Source organism: Lissotriton helveticus, chromosome 7 (genome assembly GCF_964261635.1).
Source record: "Lissotriton helveticus chromosome 7, aLisHel1.1, whole genome shotgun sequence".
NCBI lineage: Eukaryota > Metazoa > Chordata > Amphibia > Caudata > Salamandridae > Lissotriton > Lissotriton helveticus.
The window spans coordinates 142899158-142921851 of NC_136068.1; the positions used below are offsets into that span (position 1 = coordinate 142899158).

The 22694-nt window shown below is 45.3% G+C and overlaps 1 protein-coding gene across 5 annotated transcripts in view; it reads left to right on the forward strand.

The window, feature by feature from the left end:
* DNMT3B (DNA methyltransferase 3 beta) overlaps positions 1 to 22694 on the forward strand; it is a 791643-nt gene that overhangs the window by 102810 nt on the left and 666139 nt on the right. For all 5 annotated transcript variants that reach the window (XM_078651794.1, XM_078651798.1, XM_078651793.1 and 2 more), the window contains exon 2: positions 6415 to 6734. The gene's annotated coding sequence lies outside the window, so the exon portion shown is untranslated. The remainder of the gene's footprint in view (positions 1 to 6414; positions 6735 to 22694) is intronic.

Consider the following 22694-nt stretch of genomic DNA (forward strand, 5'->3'; position numbering starts at 1 on the left):
TCTTGAAATTCGGCACTACAATAGCCTCAGGCCAGGTTGAAATAAATCCAGAGGTATTTAAAGAGTTGAGCACGTTGGTGAGCAGGGGTGCCCATAGATCAATCTCTGATTTGTATACGTCTATGGGGACAGAGTCCGGGCCGGGAGCCTTCCCCGAAGGGCTTTCCTTCAATGCCCTGAGGACTTCCTCGCATTCAAATATAATACCTAACGGGAATGCACTAGATATTTTATGCCCCACAGATGCACCGTAATCAGTTCTCTGTGTATGTCCAGAATCCACAGGTTCAGCTTTGTCATATAAGCTACTAAAGTGTATGACCCAAGTATCACCCGGAATTGCTACTTCTATTTGGGTAGCCTGCTTACTTCGCAGGAAAGGGGCATTTACTGCCTTCCAAAAAGCTATGTTGTCCCTCCTCTCGGATGCTTCCTGAAGGGCCAGCCATGCATCCTTCTTTAGTAGTTTTTTCCTGCTTGATAAAGCAGCACGATAAGAATGCCTAGCTATCTGGATTTTGTCCTGTGATCTTGGGATGATATGTAAGGCCTCTTTTAATGCAGCAAGTGCCTTAGTGGAGCTCTCGTTGAACCAGCCTTGTCTATTTTGTGGAGCGTGTCTAGGCACGTTTGTTAAAAGTCTTTTTATTTCTAATAAGATTTTAGGAAACGAGTCAATAACTCTCTGGTGCTCGTCATTATTCGAGAGGCATGTCTGGATGTTCTCATAGGTATTTGTAACTAGAGTTTGTAGAAAGTCCGCAGGCACCACTTTATCCCATTGAATGCAGTACCCATTGGTACTGGCTAGTTTTAGTGGTGGATTATGTAGAATGTTATTCATTTTATTTGATGCTGTGTCAGTAGATTTTAAGGTGACAAAAATAGGATAGTGGTCACTTAGGACGATATCTAGTGTATCCCAGTTAAGTATTGTCCCTGAGTACCTAGATGATAAAAGTATAAAATCAATAGTTGAATTACATCCTCTCCCATTAAAGGTGGGTCGGAAGGGCTTAATTGGAGAGCACAATTCATTGACATATGACAGAATAAAATGGGAGGTCAGAGTGTTCAGGAGATCCCCTAATTTGGAATGACAAAAATGGGTAGGAGCATCTTCCTTATTGTCTCCCAAACCACAAATGCCCGCCTCACCCCGGGGGCACAGAAGGCAGTTGAAATCCCCTGCCCATAAGAGGGCCATATCTCCGTCCATCTGCTCCTCTATTTTTAATAGGTTTAACCTAAGGTTATTAACAACTGTTTCAGTTAATGAGGTTGGAATATTATTATAAAAGTTTACCAGTGTCACATTTTTTAGAGCTCCCCAGGAGGTGACAATAATTTGGTAGAACTCTGTGGATGTGAACTTTACGTATGTGGGCCCTACATTGGTTGAAATCTATGTACTTAATCCCCCCTTGTTTCTGCCATGCGAAATAGGCGTGGCTGGTGTATGAAAAGTCTTGTAACCCAAGAGGTGTGACTCATTGACGGTCCACGTTTCTTGTATGCATACAATACTATATTTGGTCAGTTTCCAGCCATAGGGGATTAGAGATTTTGTCAGAGAGACCCGCCACATTCCAACATAAGATGTTGTTAATGGATTGAGCCTCTGTGATGGACACAAGACTATCAGCCCTTACTCTTGGACCCTCCAAGGTGCCCGGGGCTGATGTGGAGCTTAGGTGCAGTTGGTGCTCCTTGTGGTGTGTTAAGAGCTTGATTATGGGTGTATTAACTGGCTGTAATGTATTCGGATTGATAGACTCACAAATTATAGGGGAGATGTTAGTGACCATATTTATGTGCTGGGTATTTACAAAATCCTTTCCCTGTAACTTATGTGATTTATTCAGTGTTGGGTTAAGCTGTTTGTATTGTTGTTCCCTCTTACTGGTCTCCCTCAAATTGGTTTTTACCACAAGTTCGTCATGAGCGCCTAAAGTCACTGCCAAGTTGATGTTGGGCAATATGGCCTTATCTTTATGGCTTATGTGTTCTTCCCTAACCTGGCGCCCTCTCTTTAAGCAATCCTGTTCAATGGATTTTGTTTCCGCATGGGATTTGCTATGATCCATTGATTTGATCTGTTCACCTTCGTGCACTCCCTTAGGGGCCGCTAATGTTTCTGTATGTTTAGGTGCGTAGTGGTCCCTGGGCGCCTCATTAATAAGTCTGTCTACCCCTTCCAATCCAGAGAGCATGGCGAAACGATTAAAGGTAGGAATGTTAAAACTAGGGCCTGCTGTATTACACATATATGGATTCCGAGGTCTTAGAGGATTAGTCAGTAAGGATTGGGGATAGAAGTAACTTAAGTCACGTGTCGATATTCCTCCCCCACCTCGCTCAAGGTACCAGTCTCTAATATGGGCAGTTACCCTGCGATCCCTAAAGTTAATAATAATAACATCCCCCTGTATGTCTTTTGGTCTGTGTCCCACCCAACCTAATCTTCTTGCGTGCAAGATTTCACCATCTATATTAGGGGGTAATGGCCTGTTCTTTCTCAGCCAAAGGACTACTTTGTTTTTAAGTTCTAGGTATCCTTCTGTTTTCTCGGCTACCTGTTCCGGGACCCCGGTAAGTACTACAACGTAAGGTGCCGCCTCAGGTGACAGATCTATTTGTTGTGGGGTTCCTCTTAAGTTCTTATCAGAGGGGTGCACCCTAACAGTATTTCCATGAGTGTTGTCAGGTTTGCTGTCTTGTCCTCCAGCTCTTTCTCCCCTGGGTATCATATGGCCAGTATCTATTTTCGAGGGGGCCAGTGTATTCTCATGGGATGAGGGTAGTAGATCCACACTATTAAGTAAGTTAGTTGGTTTCAACCCTGTAGATATTAAACATGTGGTCTGGTTCTGCCTGTGGGCTATCAGTTCCCTGATTAATTCAGTGTTGTTTGCAGTTGCTTCCTCTATAGACCCCAATTGATCGGCCATTCTTTTCACCCTCTCCACAAGTGGTAATAGTAGAGATTTGACTAAATGTTCAATGTTTCCCATTAGATCTTGGGTAGAATAGGAATGTGGTGGAAAATGATTGGGCAAGGTCTTCCTTACAGCTATTCTTGGGCCTTTAAGGGGCTCAAGAGTATTTTAGGTGTTTTTGCGCGCCTACCTGTTTGGCTATTCCCCCCCCCCACGCTTTCTTTTTTTACAAGCCCTGACCCCAATGGTTTATTTTGTATATTCTTCTTGGGGGTGGGCTTAAGAGATGTTAGTGGTATAAGCTCCTCAGAAATAATTTCTAATGGTAGTTCTATGTTTGAGTCATTGATATTATGCTCCCTGCTTATCTCAGATGATACTATTAGGTCTTGTAACTGTAAAGGAATACTAGTGTCACTAGTTAAATCTTTTTCCGTACCTTGTTTTGGTGGGGTGATCGCTAGCTGGATGGGACCCAGGGACGAGCGTTTATTATACAGGATTTCTGAGGGCAGACGACGCTCAGTAATAGCTATCTCGCGTTCTAACACTGAGGCAGCCCTGGTTATAAACTGATCTAATGTCCCTCTAACAGTCCCTCCCACCAAGAATTTCCTACCTTTGCTGAGATGTGAATTCTTCTTTCTGTGACGTATATTTACAGGGCTAGAATCAGATACAAAAATAATAACGGGATCACGGGGAGTTTATAATGACAATATTGTTACACAGTTCAAACTGTTACAAGTCCAGTCATTGATGCCACTAATGAAGTGCTACGATCTTACTTTAAATGTCCCGAAGAGCAGATGTAAAGGGGGTGGCCCAGCCCGGCCCCCTCTGGCCCCGGACGGCCACAGACAGTCCCGCCCTTGTCCCAGGCTTAGCCCGGCGCAGCCCGCACACGTCCCGCGACGCGGAGGGAGCGCCGGTCTTTTGAGCGCCATCCGGGTGCGGAAGTGGGCGGGGTGGGCGGGGTAATGTGGCAAAGGTTTCTGGGGGCTGTAGTCCCCCCGCTCGGCGGCCGTGTGGTATTCCTGGGGCGGCAGCGGGGGGGACCAACAGCCGGAGATGACTTCAAGCGCTAACATCGCGATGCGGCAGGTAGGCTTTCCAAAAGCGAAGATTATGTCGCAAAGCGAGTGTCTGACAGAGTTACTAGCAATATTTTTGGCATTAAAAGCATTCCAGAAACACGTATCAAACAAAGCTGTTTTAGTCCGGACAGACAATATAACAGCGATGTATTATCTACAAAAACAAGGGGGGACGCACTCTCTGCAGCTCTCTCAACTAGCACAGAGCATATGGAGATGGACAATTCTTCAAAACATATTCCTTTTAGCCCAACATCTTCCAGGAATGAAGAATCTGATGGCAGATCTGTTAAGTCATCAGACCCAACAGATTCACGAGTGGGAACTTCATCCAGAAGTCCTCCAACCGTTTTTCCAAATGTGGGGACATCCAGAGATAGATCTCTTTGTCACACATTTAAACACAAAATGCACAAGCTTCGCCGCCAGATATCCACACCCATTGTCCAAAGGCAATGCAATATGGATGAATTGGTCAGGCAGATTTGCAAACGCTTTTCCGCCTCTCCCACTCATTCCACTAGTGGTACGTAAGCTGCAACAATAGTCACTAACACTGATCCTAGTTGCTCCAACATGGGCCAGACAACCCTGGTACACAACCTTGCTGGAACTATCAGTAGTCTTGCACCAAAAACTGCATCTCTCCCCACAACTATTAACAAAGAACCATGGAGCGATCAGACATCGAGATGCAGCACAGCTCAACCTGGTGATCTGGCTCCTGATGTCCTAGAATTTATTTATCTAAATCTTCCACCTGATTGTATGAATGTTATCAAAGAAGCTAGACATCCCACCACTAGAGCCTTCTATGCAGCCAAGTGGAAAAGGTTTGTAATATACTGTACCAATAACACAATCAATCCTCTAGATGCGTCTATTCAACACATCATATGTTGCCTACTACATCTTCAAAGATGTAATCTAGCATACACATCAATCAGATTACATCTTGCTGCCATAGCAGCCTATCTGCAAAATAGACAACATCTATAACTATTCAGGGTACCTGCCATTAAAGCATTTATGGAAGGCCTCATAAGATTAATTCCTCCCAGAGTACCGCCCTCTCCAGTGTGGAATCTAAACATCGTCCTCACTAGGTTAATGGGCCCTCCATTTGAACCTCTGCATAAATGTGAGCTACAATTTCTTACATGGAAAGTCGCTTTCCTTGTCACTATCGCATCTCTCAGAAAGTCAGTGAGCTACGGGCACTAACTATTCAAGAACCATTTTTAGAGCTTCATTAAAACAAAGCGGTTCACAGAACAAATCCCAAATTCCTTTCAAAAGTTATTACTCCCTTCCATCTCAACCAGTCTGTAGAGTAGCCAGTATTCTTCTTGCAACCACAAACAGTTGCAGATAGAGCTCTTCATACACTAGACGTAAAAAGAGCACTTCTCTACTACATTGATAGAACAAAACCTTTTTGCAAAACAACGTTTTGTTTCCTTCTCACCACCACATAAAGGCAATCCCATATCAAAGTCTAGAATTGCAAGGTGGATCGTTGAATGTATACAGATTTGCTATCACAAATCAAAACGTACACTTTCTATTCCCCCTAAAGCTCATTCCACTCGCAAAATAGGGGCTTCCATGGCTTTTCTAGGAAACATTCCTTTAGATGATATCTGCAAAGCAGCTACATGGTCTACACCGCACACATTCACAAAACACTATTGTATAGAAGTGCAAGCAAAACAACAAGCTAGTGTGGGCCAGGTTGTACTCAAAACACTATTTCAGACTACTGCAACAGATACTTGTGGTCGCTGCTAAAGGGACAGTACTGCTATGCAATCTATGCATAGTGTGTGATCTGTAGCTCATATCCCTCAAACGGAAAATGCTACTTACCAGTATGCATCTGTTCTTGGCATGTAGAGCTGCAGATTCACACACGCTCACCCACCTCCTTATCTGTTCCAGTATTATCTTAATTAGATACAACATACATGGACATCTCTTTCTGTTCTCACAAAACACCATCATTTTCCTTCTTGGCGAAAAAACAATCTGAAGGTGGAGTCGATGCCCATGTGCACTATTGTCCAAAGGAGGAGTCGCCTATCTTGTTACTTCCAAAGACTTGTTCCAATACAATAACAAACTGCAAACATCCGGGCCCAACACCAGATGGCGATCTATGCATAGTGTGTGAATCTGCAGCTCTACATGCCACGAACAGATGCATACTTGTAAGTAGCATTTTCCTTTGGCCTGCATACACTGTCTTGTTAATAGTATCTTATGTTGTGTAATTGCATGTTGCGTTAAATTTAATAATATATCTTTCTGGATTATTTCTCCTGATTTTGTTTTTCCGCAGGGACATTTTAATATGTATTGCATTCTTTGTGTCGTAGGTTGCAAAGTGGTTTATGCATATCTCTCAATCGTGGTATGCCACCGTAAGGTTGCCTTAAAGTGCTGATGGCAGGCTGACAGAGGAAAATAAGGAAACAGGATACAGAGAATGATGGAGGAACCCTTTGAAAAGAGTGGTATTCAACACACTAGTATATCTCCGTTCTGGATTAAGATTGCCACAAGAAGCTGGAGACTGGACAGAATGGAGCATGATACTGAGAAAGATGAGACAAACTTTTTAGATAGAGTGGTCTTCATCACAATACTAGTAGCTCTCCTGACGGGCCGTAAGGATTAGTCTATCCTTTGGATAGAGGTAAGTGTAGCTTGGGTTAAACGTATCTGGAATGGTGTTCTGGTAGCAAGCACCTCAGTTTACTGTTTTGGGACCTGATGTCTTGCTAGTTCCACTTTTATTTCTCCATATTTATCATTTTCTCTACATGCACTATTTCTGACATAACCTAATCTCAATAGTATGTTCTTCTCTGCTTTTTTCTATATGCCACTTATTGAATCCCTGTTTTTCAATATAATATTTCAGTACCTGAAACGTTATAACAATTTTAATTTTATTGCTCTGAAAAATCAGTTTTTGTTTTAAAAATCAGCAATAACTTCACTTTTTTCAAATTGCTATTTTAGGTTTCAGAAGTGATATTGCAATATACAGTAGGCTTTGTTTTTGTTATTTCTGAATGCATTTCAAGGTCTGACACAAAAGATGACAAAGTAAATCTTTTTTTGTAATTAAAATTCAGGATAATTAATTTTAAAATGTTTAGGTGCATTTGAGAAGAGGGATCCCCCTACGGAAACATTCAAATTACGAAAATTATTCAGAGAAAACGGCATACTGATATCTTTTCTGCACTTGTCTTATTTATAAAATATTTATTTGGAGGGTTTTGTTGTTTGCTTAATTTACATCGCGATATTGTGTTGCTAATTTGATTTTTTATATATGTTTAATAATATGAGGTGACACATTTTGTATATTTTCAATATCTGTTCATGATAACATTTTACGTATGCAGTTTGGTACAGTGAGTGGTTAAAGGGAAGAGGACTTTATTTTTATTAAAAATTCTACAATGCAAAAGTAACTTTTTTGATAGAAGCAATCCAGATGGGGAATTGATGAAGGAGAAAATTGTGAGATTATATTAAAACATGCAACTTTTATTTGTTTGTGTGAAAGTGTGGAGGCAATCCCATCAAGTTTTGAGAAAGCCTATTCATTCAGAAGCTCCTGCTGGCTGTAAGGGCTCGATATCAGTATCCATAAAATGTATTTAAGTCCCCTTAAGAGAGTCCTAAATGGCCAACATGAAGCTTTTAATCATTTTAAATATGTTTATATTGCCTCCATTCTAATCTTTGCATTGGGGGAATTAAAGAAACTCAGATAACAAATATCAGAAGCCATAATTCCAATCACAGAATTTCAAAAAGTGGTTACAATAAATAGTGCCCCTGCGCAATGGGTTTTTAACAAAGTGATACTCAAAGTACGGCCTTTACATGTGGCCCCCTGGTCAAAAGCAGCACTGGGCTGCTGTTTACTAGGGGTGGGCAGAATTTGCGTAAGTGCGTTACGCAAATCTCCACGAAACGGTAAAAAATGTCTGCGAACATGCAGAAATTCCGCAAACTCGCGAACACGCATTTTGAGAACGCGAACAAGCAAAAAATTTCGCGAAGTCGCGGAACGCAGAATTTTGGTCAATTTCGCGTTCTCCGCGGAACGCAAAATTACCCAAATTCGGTGAACGGAATTTACTGCCCAGGCCTACTGTTTACTCGACTTAGCACTAACAATAAAAAAAGTTAAATAAACAGGCAAGGATTTAGTCAATGGTTATTTGAAGTTAAAGAAAGTTAACACTTTAGGAACGCCATTTTTAAAGACATCTTACAGCAAAAGAGTAAAAATGTGATTGTCAGATCCCGTTTTTCCAAAGTCTACAGGATCGTGCTGATGCTCAAAGGATGAGTGAACCTCTCGACTGCCCCAAGTCCGGAATGATATAAACACGGACTAGTGAGATAGTCAAGCGAGGGAAGGAAAGGATAGGAACTGCATGGAGGGAGATCTGAGGATGACACACGTCCCCTATACCTGAATACATAAAACACACAGTTCCTTTACTATCGGTACACTGGATGGGAAGACTGACTGAATGAAACATGCTACCTGTAAAGGAAGAGAAGGAGCAGCACCAGGAGAGAGAAGAGAATGTCTAATTCAGTCTTCTAACGCAGGCATTATCATAAGCAATAACATTTGCACATGTAACTAGAATCACTAAGGCAGAGGAAGAAAAGAGAAAGGGTTATGAAAGACATCCACCTACCTCCACTTTTTTGTGGAATAGTTTGATATGCAAGAGGCTGAAATCCACTAGTACACCCTCTCTCTACCTCTCCTAGAAATTAAATGAACAACAAAACCATGTCAAGGGTAAATCCGCAGTACAATAACAAACTTGTACTATCCCTTAGGTGAAATGCCAAATCGTTGCACACAATACCAAAGAACACCTTTGCACAGGAAATGGGTTTTCTTTCAAGTGTTCAACCAACACAGCCTTGAAGGAAGCATGAGCAATACGATAAAGTTCTTTGTGTCATAACCCTTTATCATCAAGCATGCCGGGCAAGCTGTATCCTGGTTTATCCAAAAACATCGAAATGCAAAACAGAAAACGTATCCCTCATTACTCTAAAGGATACACACCAAATGTTTCAAGGAATTAATAAGGGTTCCTGTGAACAGAGTCTCATGCTTTTACTACAGGAAATGAGCATGCACCTACACCAGGCTGCTCGCTAACAAGTGTCTTGAGAATGTGGTTCCCACTAAATGTTTCCCCGCATGAGACCACTAGACACCGGTCCCACCAACAGGGAAACTAAACCTCCGATGCCCCAAAACAGCTCAAAAGTCCTCCTCCGCAAGAGACCACCGAAAACTCGGTCTTGCCAACGGAGAGACGAGAAAAGGAGCTTCCGCTGCAGGCACAAGGGAGGACAACGACTGAATCAAAGGAACGTGAATGTTGGTGCCATGGGCACCTTACGGCCTTCAGGAAATACAGGAACGCCACCAGCGCCTTGTTATCAGAATAATCGGAAGCTTGTAACAGCGCTGCATGTCCTGTATCTGGTTACCAGCAGTGGCTTCCAATCAAGTGGGGTGTCACTGCCGTCAGTTGTGGTTTTACAACTGTTTCCTGTAGCTCTCGACAAGTGGCAGTCAGTGTGCGCGAGTGCAATGCGCCCTGACAGTGATAAAGTCTCTTCAAACTTTAAAAACATTTATTTCATTAACATGCAGAACTGTTTGACCTTAGTTCATCAGATATCAGTACATAGAGAAGTATATTTATTTTTTTAAAAGATGGTTTAACAAAAATTATTTTAGAAACATTCATTCTCCCCACCCCCCAACCCTTCTGTGGGGTTACATACATAGGGGCATATTCTCAAGGGGCTATCGCCGAGTTATACGCACTTTAACGCAGCCAAAGTCTCGATAAATGTATCTCCCCATTCACAAGCAGGTGCTAACAGCCCATATCACCAGTTTACCTGTGATAGCAGCCGCAAAAGACATCGCCACAGATTACCCCAGCAACTATTGCTAATGAGATGCAGAGTAGACGTTCCCGTGCAAAAAGCTGCGACAACACCACGTCACAACATTCTCAACGACCAGCCAGATCTGCAATAAGATCACAAAACAGGCGATAAGGCACATTAGCAGCAGGAAATTAACACCTGCTCTGACCTGTTGTAAAGTTGTATTATTCAGATCAAGGAGAGAGAGAGGACTAGATATGCTAGCCCGTATCCCCTGGGTTTATATGTAAGTATCAATGGGGGCTAGCTAACTTTAAGGGGAAGGGAAGAAGTGACTCAGGTACGTCAGACAATACAAGGAAAGCGCGATGTTTTCCTTTGAAAGCCCTCACCCACCGACCTAGTCGGTGGCATGCTTCATCATCGGGCCCACCACAGTGGCACCGAATGTGCCCCGGGTGTGCTGCAACGCCAGGAGACTGCGGAGCTGGTATATTGCTGAGTGTGCAGTGTAGGGGTGAGAAGTGAAAGTTTAAAAAGCCATACGAGTGGTCCCAGCACCCGAGGGTTAACAAATGTTTAATAAACTGGGCCTCCGTTGGTTGTTTAAAAAGGCAAGAGGACAAAGTGGAGTGGTTAATGGTCTCCCATGTCCTGTGTGGTCTACATGTTTCTGCCAGTGCCTTTTCTATTATAAGCTGGCTTTCCTCAGGACCAAAGAGTTAAGTGAAAAAGTGCAATTAAATAATAAGCAAAAAAACTATATTAAGTGATTGTGTTTTTGTTGGCTATGTGTTGCGCTCGCTAAGGCGCTGTAGCTGTTAGAGGGGGATTCCCTCAGACTTGTCTACATAAAACACATAGGACAAAGACAGGACGTACAGGGGAGAGTCATGTTAGGTTGGCAGTTTTTAGAACTCATGGTGGCCGGCTCATAGGGTGGTGTTCGACATAAAACCGGCTAGGGTGAGCTCATAGCAATTGTATGAGGCTAGTGAGACTGTAAAAACAACCGTAGGTGGGTAGTGGTGGGCTAAAAGACGAAATTACAAGGTGAGGTACAGGAAAGTACTAGTTCTAGGTCCTCACTCTGTTATTTCACTGTAAAAAGCCTCGTGGGTCGCCTGGCAGAGAAAGAGACCCTGTGGAAATAAGTGAGATTCACAAGGCTGTCTAACCTGTTGGAAAGAAGAGTTTTGGCTTACCCCATGGTGTTGGACAAGCGGTATTACTCACGAGTAGTTCGGTCTGGTTCCTCCTTGGACCTATTCGTCCTTCCGCGGCGCCCGGTATGAGCTGGGTGGGCTGCCTCGTTTTCTATTTATGTGGTTTTGTAAACTCGGTACACCTGTTCAGGTTAGAAAGAGGGAGGGGTGCGCGGTAAACGCTGTCTCATGCCGAGACTTGTTGCGCATGTGCGCAGGAGTGGTGCGCGTTGGCAGCGCATGCGCGATGGACTGTTTTTGGCGCATGCGCGGTGAACTGCTATAGCGCATGCGCGGTGGACCGCGGTAGCGGTTTAGTATTTGGACATGCGCGATAGCGAGTAGTTCAGTGGTGCTAGGTCAATGATTTGCCAGTATTCTCTGAAAAGGCAAGATTAACTTATTAAGTTAAATTCGTATGACTCAGTCAGCAAAGGTCTGTTGCTGTCGGTTGAGACAGGCATTTGGGGAGAAGAATGGGATAGGGAGGGGGACGTTCATATGGGAATACTGGTACAACATGGGTTTTTTGCAAGAGTGTCTAAGAGGCCGGGCTATTCCACGGGATGGAATCATTGAGGCCTATGGTATGGGTGGAAAGACGATAAATCCAACGTTGTTCCTTATTTAGTAAGAGTTTCTCGTCCCTGAGGTTGTCAAATTTCTCAATGACAGTCCACGTGAAGTCATTTGGTGTGTGATTGTGGGTCAGAAAGTGGTCTGTAAGCTTACTGATGTTTTTCCCACACCTTATAGTGCTTCTGTGTTCTGTCATCCTGGTGCGCACTTTCCTGGTCGTCATGCCAACGTACCGGAGGCCACATCTGCAGGTAATGAGGTAAACTAGATTTGAAGAGTTACAGTTCGTAAACTGTCGCTGTGTCCAGGTCTTTCCTGGTTCCAAAGCCAATGTTTTAGAAGAGGATGTCAGGTGGCATACACTGCAGTTGTTGCAGGGTTGGTGACCAGTGATCTTAGGTAAACCCCATGCATTAGTGATGGTGTTGTCTTTATCTTGAAGTTTTGGGCGCGGTCTTGTACTCACAAGTTGGTCTCTCAGGTTGGTTGCTCTTTTATAAGCAAAACGAGGCTTTTCCCACTGCCTAGTGCCAGAGTTTATAATTTTCCAATTGCGGTGGATGATGTTAGACACTTGGTTAGATGCTGTATTGTACGTTGTTACACAGGTAAGTACAGGATCTTCTTCGGGTTTCTGGACGGTTTCTAGGAGAGCGTCCCTGTTTTGATTTCTTGCCCTTTTGCAAGTTCTGTTGATTATCCTAGACGGATAGCCGCGGTCCCTGAGTTTGTGTACTAAGTCACTGGATTGTTGCTTGTAGTCAGTTATGTTGCTGCAGTTGCGCCTGATGCGCAAAAACTGCCCATAAGGCAGGTTTTCCCTCAGGTGTCGGGGGTGAAAACTATCAAACCTGAGCAGGGAGTTTCTTGCTGTGGGCTTGTAGAAGGTGGTGGTTGAGAGTCCTCCATTCTCTGGTCTGATATTGAGGTCTAGGAAGGGTAACTCCAAGGGGCTACTAGTGCAAGTGAAGCGTAGGTACGGGTCTAGTTGGTTGACCCATAGCATGAATCTGTCAAGTGACTCCTGGTTGCCATTCCATATTATGAGGATGTCGTCAATGTAGCGACGCCATACTCTAATGTTGGTGGAAAAAGGGTTGGCTGGGTGTTGTATGTGTGTCTCCTCGAAGTGGGCCACGTACAGTCCGGCCACACTGGGAGCAAAGACACTGCCCATCGATGTACCATTCGTTTGGAGGTAGAAAGTGCCCTCATATTCAAAATAGTTCTCTTTGAGAGCTAGTGCTGCGCAGTCTAGAATGAAGCTGCGGGGCGTGTTGTAAGTCCAGGTAGTGTTCATGAGGACATCGTGCAGGACCTTGAGCGTTTCGTCCTGTGGGAGGCTGGTATATAGGGACTCTATATCTAATCCCACGAGTAGTTCAGTGCTGGGGTCAAAGCTGATCTCATTAATTACATTTAGTAGATGTTTAGTGTCCTTAAGGTAGGTAGGAGTCTTTTGAACTAGGGGGTTAAGGAAGAAGTCACAGAAGCGTGATAGCGGTTCTAGCAAAGACTTGATTCCGGACACAATGGGTCTCCCTGGTGGTGGTATGGTGCCTTTGTGCACCTTGGGGACCGTGTAGAAGTACGGAGTCCTGATGTCTTTAGGGCATAAGTAGTCCGACTCTTGTTGTGAGATGTGATCATGGTCTTTAGCATGTTTCACCATTTGCGTGATCGTGGTCTGTAGTTGCTCAGTGGGATCTCTTAGGAGACGCTTGTAATTCCTAGCATCGCTGAGAAGCCTCTTGCATTCCAGGTCATAGTCTGTCTTATTCATCAGGACTATCCCTCCACCTTTGTCCGCTGGTTTTATGACAAGGTTGGGATCTTGCTGGAGGCGTTGGATAGTACTTCTGTCTTTGTTGGACAGATTGTTGAAGGTGTCCCTCTGATGGAGATGTTCTACTTCTGTGTAGACTGCCTGTTCGAAGGTCAGGATTTCTACCGGGATACTGCCTGGTGGGGGGGTGAAGGTAGATTTTGTCCTCATACCCGTCTCATTAGGTGTGCCTTCCGCTCGTGTGGTTGTGTTGTCCTTCTTCTCAAAGAAGGCCTTTAGCTTGAGCTTTCTAAAGAATTCAGCCAATTCTACATGTAATTTAAACATGTCCAGTCTTGGCGTGGGGACAAATGAGAGGCCCTTGTTCAGTACCTCCACTTCATCTGGTGTGAGTTGTGTGTTGGATAGGTTAAACACCAGGGGGGTGGATGGTATCACCTGCTGGTTCCTGCTGTTGTAAAGTTGGACAACAACCTGCACCAGAAAAGGGAGCCCAGCCCAGAGCCACACTTGAAGATCAACAGATGCCATGCCCCCCCCCGGGCCCTACCCTGGTCACCCCCCACCTCCCCCGGACCAAGATATTGCACATCAACGTCACTAAATCATGAACAAAAGGAGTCGCCTGATGTCGCACCTTTACAACAATTAACATACATGCGAGTACAGAAAATCTGAATCATTCATTCACCATTGAAAGTCCAAACAAAATATCACAATCAAATTTGTCTGAAAACAACTATTTTGAAGAGTCATGGCGGGGCATCCTTGGACAATCTGAAAGACAATATCCAAGATAAGAAGGTGTGTCAGGCACCCATCAAAGGAGAGAGAGAAAGAAAGGGAGAGAGAGAGAGAGAGAGAGTGAAAGGAAGAGAGGGCGAGAGAGAAAGAGAGACTGAACAAGGAGAGCAAGGCCAATCGGGCCCTTGGCTCATTCATACATGCCAACTGGTGCGTGTGTTTCGCAATTGGTGCACCCCAAATCTAAGGCCTGGCATCAATGTCAGCGCGAAGGCCACATCACATTCAAGAAATGCAAGCAGTAGTCAGACTAAAATTAGGTATGAAAGCTCCTTTGTCTCAATACACATGGCAGAAGTACAACATAACCTCCGACCTTGGTCTTGAATGCGGTTGGCACACCCTGCTTGAGATACCATACCAGACTCCAACGACTCACACACCACAAACTATGCTAATGAAAGACCAACGTGTCCACACCCCACACATACTTGTCCCTGCTCGAGGTACACCTGCCAGGGCTGCCCTTGACACATTGGTAAAAAAACAACCCACACGTCCAAACGTTGCACACACATTCAACTAATTGCCCAGAGCTGTGGCATATCGTCCCCCGAACTGCCGCCGGTCTGAGGATTGCCTATGCTACGAGACCTAGAAACGCAATGGCAGGCCATCCCGGGTACATGCACAACCCCTGTCACGTGGAACTGTACCGTGCACGAATGCTGCATCTGTTGGGATCACTGCCAATGGCAGTGTTGCGAATCAGTTTCCGTCTGAGTTTCCGACTTGCCTACGTCACCTGCGTCCTGTCCTGGTTCCACTCTCGATCATTCACATTTGAGTGGCCCATGGAGGTCTGCCTTTCCAACGCAACAGTAGCTCAATTGGATTATTACTTGACGGTGCGCCCCCTGTTGGCCCACGAACAAGAGTGTCACCGGGATACCCGTGCATGGGATGCCTTTTTCTCGTATGTGCTGGCATTTGAGCAAGGGAGATTGCACAACTCCTGATATGCAGTGACCACATCGAGGCGCTCCCCTATTGGTCTGTGTTGCGGATTTGTGAAACGGCTTGGACGGAGCACATCTGCCCGGACCAGTTAATGGATTGGCTCTCCCTCGTGTTCCTTGAACTCGACAATGACGTACTCTTGGAACAGATTGCCCATGAAGCTGCGCTCGCATTCCTGGACGAGTAACTACGTTCCTGCTGCCACAACTGATTGTCACCCACAGCACAGGTCCCCACACCTTGTTGCATCTTGGGGAATGTTCACATAACCCACAACAATGGACATTTCTGCCTTCTCCTGGACTCAGAATATATGTGTGTGGAACTGCGCGTGTGTACACACACCAGTGCAAGGTGATGCAGTCCCATGGGTGTAGCTGCACAGTGTCGTTTGGCAACATTCCTAATTCGGACATACTGCTGGGGGGAGAGTATACACATGGCAATGTAGTACGACATATGACCTTGTAGGACCCTTTCACCTGCTCACTGTCAGCAGAGCCGACAGTCGGCGCAGTCCGGTGGTACAGCACCATGCAGATCCCATGGGCTGTGAGTCGTGTCCCTTGACATGGGGTACTAAGCATACGCCAAACAGCACATGACTCATCCAGCAAGGCATGGTGGGCTGAGCGCGTTGCCATCCGTAATGATTTGTGTTCATTTTTGCCTCCCCATTTCTTGCACCTCAACATGTTTCTTTGCTGCCTCTAAGTGTCTTAAGCATTGGTCTGCATGTTGTGGCCCTTGCCTTGCCCGTACTGACACGCACATGCTAATAAAGTCTACGCAACTTCACTAGTGTTCTACTGTGATGAGTGTTGATTAGAATGACAAATCGTGAGCCTCAATGAGCATTGTCCGTACACAGGGAGGGACTGACTGACGCCTTTACAATGTGGGTGAGTCCCTATTGACAGCTCCACCTCTATGAGCCAGATATTGTAGTTGGGAAAGTTGCTGGTAGACCTGTGCACTTACGTGTCTTCAGCAACGTGAGTATGGTGTCCAACTTCTGGCCAAGTAGAGCAATGTTATCCATCAAAACAGACTGTGTCCACACAGATGTGTGTGAGTAGGTATGCGAAGAGCTGTTCTGTTGTAACATGTGATGGGGGACACCACTTCTGGCCTGCTACAGAGTTTGTCATTACTCCAGTATTGGAACTTTCATAGATTCCCATGCTTGAAATATTCCCCGTCATCGAGATGGGAGTCCCCGGTAAATATAAAAATAGTAGTAAATATCACTACCAATCAGAAACTAGACCTAGGCCCATCCTAGGTTTGCAACATATCCACCTATTTTTGTTAAAGAGACCAAATAAAATCAGGAACCAATCAGATTAGCCTCACCCTGTAGAATTTTCCTGAGAGAGCCTCAGACCCTCAGATTTTCTACCGCACGTTGTGCTAGGGAGTCTCCACTGAGCTCTGCTCAGTTTTTTCTGTTACTTCTTTTACTAGAGTTTTCTAGATTTCTTTTTTCATTCTTGATCTTTAATCAACATGTCTGGCAAGGAGAAGAAAGGTCTTTTTAGAGCTTGTGCCACCTGCTCTAAAAAAAGGCTTTATGTATATGAACCTCTCAAGGACTGCATCTATTGCCTGTATACAGATCATAAGGCCAAGGATTGCAAGATATGCTGTACATTTTCAACGAAGACCTTGAGGGACCGTAAAGGTCGTCTTCTGACTTGGCTCCAGAAGTTGAAATCCAGGAGGGAGCCTGTTTCCAGTGACGACAGTGACGGATCATCTGCTGCGTCTTCTAGAAGATGTCAAAAGGGTGAGATAAGACCCCTCTTCTTCTGAAGACCACCCTGGGAAAGCCTCTAAAAAACCTCTCTGGGGTCGGACAGGCAAAGTCCAGTCAAATCTCCTCACCAAGGTGTAAAGGAGAGGGAAGGACTTCCTACTGGGGAAACTGCAGTGAGGAAATCGAGCTCTGTTCCTCCTTCTTCCCCTACTCACAGATAAAAGGATTTTAAAAAGCCCTCTTCTGTTCCATCTGAGGAAAAAGGTGTGATGAAAATTCCACCGTCGTCGACGCAGCAGACAACAGCGTCGACAAAGAAATCATCATCATCTTCATCGACACGTAATGAGAAGGTGCAGCCTCCTTCTTTGACTCCGACGATGGGATCGTCGATGGGAGTCTCTGTATCTTCATCGTCGAGGATATTGAAGTCTGATGCGGCAGCATCAGTCATGGGAAAAATGTCGTTGACAGTATCGTCGATGACTTTGACGAGGATGTCGACGATTGTGATTACGACGACGACGACGGCTTCGACGTCTACGGTCATGACTATAGTATCGTCGACGAGACCGTCGATGATTGCTTCTACATTGCCGGTGACACCGTCAACAACCCCGTCGATGGATATAATTTCTACTATTAACATCGGAAGGTGGCACATTACTCCGGAGATCACGTGTCCAAGCAAAGTGACTCCTCTTCTGCCTACCCACCTTCTAGAGGAGGAAGATTTGGAGGATGAAGGTTCGTATGGCTATGCTCATAGCACTTCTGATCTACACGTTAAGTGCCAGGACTTGGACTCTGAGGAAGGCTACGATGGCCAACAGGAGTAAGATCCTCCTCAAGACTATCATGGGGGTTATCAGGAGGAAATGATCTGTATGCCATCCTCCTTGATCTTGGACCTGCAGTGCATGCTTTCTGACTATAGAAAGAGATTTCCAACACCATCTCCGGTTCAGGAGCCTGTTTCAGTTCCTGCTCCTCCACCAGAGGACCCTTCCACGCCTCAGCTACCACCACCTCCACTGCAGTTAATAGTGGATCCACCACCTTCAGTTCCTCTGGTCCAGGATGACACCTCGGATGAGGACCAGGGTCAGGCTGACATTCCAGATCTGGATAGAGAATGGGATGACTACATTATCCCTACTCCTGCTTCCCCTTCACCGAAGCCAGTCGATTCTCCACCAGGGGATATTGGTGGTTTCCATAATTTGTTGGAAAGAGCGGCTAAAAGGTTCAAGTTACCTATGCCATTGGTACAGTTGGAATGTTTCCTGTACTATTTTAAAGAGCCTTTTAGGAGGTCAGTGAGGTCGATCCCTATTATTGGTCACGTTTGGGAAGAGGGGCTCAAGGTGATGAAGACCTACAGTAGTCCCAGTGCTTCCTTGTTTGGAAAAGAAATACAAGGCCCTGGAGGACAGCCCGGCTTGCCTGGTGAGTCAACCAAAACCGGACTCTGTTATTTCCCAGGCGGCACAGAGGAAATCAAGAAATCCTGCGGCACGTTTAACAACGCCTCCAGATAAAGAAAGCAGACGCTTGGACAATGCTGGCAAAAGGTTCTCTTCAATGTCCAGTCTGCTACGACCGCCAGATGTGGTGTGACCTTTCTCCCTATTTAGACCAACTGCCTGAAGACCGCAAGGCCGCAGCTCAGAAGATTCTCCAAGAGGGAGAGAAAGCCTCATCCTAGGTAATCGACTGTGCAGTGGATATTGCAACTACTGCGTTCCATTCCTTGGCTGGAGCGGCAGTACTGCCATGCCAAGGATGGCTCCGTGCCACCTCGTTCAGACCGGAAGTGCAAAACAAGATTTTACATCTTCCCTTTGATGGTGAGGCAGGCACTCTTCGGTAAACATATAGACGATGCGCTGCAGGACATTAGAAAAGACACAGACACTGCTCGTTAGTTAGGGACGCTGCAGTACCGCAAAGTCCCCTTTCGGGGTGGAAGAAGTAGAGGTCTTCCCTCGTATAGAGAAGGGTACCAGCATTACCGGTACTCCTTGTATACGCCTGCCTCGCTGTCCTATTGTCCGCAATATAACCAGCGGCAGGGTCAGTCCTCGTCTTACTCAAGATCCACAAATCGAGTAAGAGCAGGACGCCAGGGGAATGATTCCTCTAGATGCCAATAGCGGCTGCCTGGCTCTGTCTACTGTTCCTCCCGCTCATGTAACACCTGTGGGGGGCAGGATATCACAATACTTTCAGGAATGGCAACGAATAACATCGGATCGTTGGCTTCTCAGTGTCATCCAATTTGCCCACACATTGGAGTCTGTCCATCCTCCTCCAACCAAGCCCTGTTGCTCCACAACAACACAAAATCTCCATGTTCTACAGTTGGAAGTCCAACAGATGCTCCAGAAGGAGACAATAGAACCGGTTCCTATCTCGCAGAGGGGAAAGAGATTCTACTCCCGGTTATTACTGGTTCACAAGACTGTGGAAAAATGATGCCCTATTTTAGATCTTAGGGAGCTCAACACATATCTCATCAAACAATTGTTTTGAATGGTCTCCTTACAGGACATTCTTCATCTTTTAAATTCGGGAGATTTCATGGCCGCTTTAGATCTAGAGGATGGATATTTCCATTTTCCCATTCATCCATTCCACAGAAAGTGCCTTCGCTTCACAGTAGCCAAGAGCCACTTTCAATTCAAGGTCATTCCCTTCGGCCTCAGGTCGGCACCAAGGGTCTTTACAAAGATGCTAGCCCCGGTGGCAGCTTTTCTGAGAAAACAGAAGTACCAGGTTTTACCTTACCTGGACGACTGGCTGCTAAAGGCTCCTACCAGAGAAGCAGCAGAGGAGTCGGTCACAGCTTGTACGCAACTGTTCAAGAGCCTGGGTATTTCACTCAATGCAGACAAATCAAATTTGTACCCTTTAAGGAACGCCAAATTGTTAGGAGCCATATTGGACACGTCTCAGAACAAAGCTTTCCCTACAGTGGAAAGGCAAGCAAAGCTAAGATCAATTGCCCACCTGCTTCTAAAAAGGTCACTTTCAGTTCGCCTCTACAAGTCCCTCCTGGGCTCCATTTTATCCTGCATTCCTCTGATTCCTCACTGCAGGTTACGAATGCGCCCTCTTCAAGAACAGCTGGACTTACAGTGGCGGCAGGTGGATGAGGATGTGATCACGGTGACAGCTCCAATGAGAGAAGCCACCTCATGGTGGACTCGCGAGGAGAACATTTCCCAAGGTCTAGCATTTATGGTCTCCCCAGCTCCTCAAATTATAACAACGGACGCATTGCTAGAGGGCTGGGGAGCGTTCCTACAGGACCTCCAGATAAATGGGAGGTGGTTGGACCACCAACGTCATCTGCACACCAATTTGCTGGAACTCAGGGCGATTCGCCTGGCTTTGCAGGCTTTCCTCCCAAGGATAACGAATTCATCAGTCTTACTAAGGACAGAAAATACTACGGCCATGCATTACATCAACAAGCAGGGCGGCACAAGATCTCATCTGCGATCAAGGGAGGCCCTAGCTGTCTGGGAATGGGTGATCGTGCATGGGGTCGCACTGAAGGCGGAGCATCTCCCAGGGACACAAAACGAGACAGCAGACTCACTAAGCAGACTGAAATCAAGTCAGCCACGAGTGGAAATTGGACCAGCAGACTCTAGAGGAAATTTTTCATCTGTGGGGCAGACCAGCCATCGAAACAAGAAATGCTGGTTCTACACAAGCTGGCATCACCATCGGGGATCCTTGGGGAATGCATTTTCGATGGCTTGGTCAGGCGCCTTTGTTTACGCTTTTCACCCCATCCCACTGATCCCAAGACTGCTCAAGAAATTGAAGACGGAGCCGTGCAAGATGATTCTAATAGCACCGGCTTGGCCTCGCCAGTACTGGTTCACCGAGTTTCTTCTTCTATCCAGGGAGCATCCAGTGCCTTTGGAGCCGATACCAGCTCTATTGACAATATCCCAAGGCCAAGTGTTGCATCCGAATCCCTGATCCCTGCAATTATCGGCGTGGCTCCTGAGCACAGAGAATTTCTCGATGTAAGGCTCCCTCCGGAATGTAGAGACATTCTCTCTCTAGCTCGTGCTCCGAGTACAAACAAAACTTACAGGCTGAAATGGAAGAGGTTTTGCCACTGGTGCCATGTCTCGGGAATTCACACATTTTCTTCCTCGGCTCATGAGATCCTTCCATACATTCTTTATTTGGCTAAAGCAGGTCTGGCTCATTTATCTATTAAAGTTTATCTCGCAGTCATTTCTCGATTCAGGAGGACATCCTCTGGCCCTACGCTCTGGTCGGCAAAGATTGTTAAACAATTTATGAAAGACCTTTTTCGAGCTTTCACTCCAGTGAAACCTCCTCCACCACTATGGCACCTAAATCTGGTTTTGTCCCAGCTCATGAAGCATCCATTCGAACCGGGAAACATCCTTTACAACGCAACTTTTACCACGCAGTGCCTTTACGACGCAACTTTTACAACGCAAACCATTACAACGCATTGCGCTGGGGGGCGCTCTAGGATAGGGAATAGATTTAATTTACTATCCAACACCTTCCCTACTATCCACGGGGACTGGAGTTGGAATAGTAAATTAAACTATTAACTATCCAGCACCCCAAAGCGCTATGCGTTGTAATGGTATGCGTTGTAAAAACCGCGTTGTAAAGGCATGCGATGTAAAAGCATGCGTTGTAATGTCATACATTCATTCGAACCTATACATAAATCGGACTTGAAATTCCTCTCTGGAAGGTGGATCTTCTTCTAGCGTTGACTTCTGCAAGAAGGGTCAGCGAGTTACAGGCACTCACTATTCAAGTTCCCTTTCTTCAATTCTGGAATGAAATGGTCATATTGTGTACCAACCCCAAGTTTATCCCAAAGGTACCTTTGGACTTTCACTTAAATGAACCAGTAATTCTTAAGTCTTTTTTTTTCCCTCAGCCTACTACTCCGGCTGAAAGATCTCTTCGTTCGTTGGATATTCATCGTTGTCTGAAATTCTATCTTCAAAGAACTGACGACTTCAGAAAATCACCTCAACTCTTTGTAGCTTATAGTGCTCCTCGTAAAGGATTTCCCCTTTCCAAGCAGGGGATTTCACATTGGATTTTAAGCGCTATCAAATATTGTCATCAATCAGCAGGGAAGCCCCTTGAGGGTAAAGTCCAGGCTCACTCCACGAGGGCGATCTCTTCCTCTACGACCCTCTTTGCGGGGGTGCCTATCCGGGACATCTGCAGAGCAGCAACCTGGAAGAGACCTCATAGCTTTACAAAGCATTACTGCTTGGATTCTTCGATGCGCAGCGATGCAGCAGTGGGCCAAGCAATCTTGAGGAATCTATTTCAATAACGGTGAGCTTTCCCTTTCATCCCTCCTTCCTTTCTTTGCACATTCTTTGTTGAATTTTAATGAGTCCTTATTTATGAATTCATACAAATATGTTATTTACTCTTATTTTGAGACTATCTAAGACAATAGATAAAGTTTAACTGATATTTACTGGATATTTATTTGTTGTTTTACTCTTATTAATGTATTGTTGGCTCATGCTGAATTGTTTTTACACACAAAGAATTGTG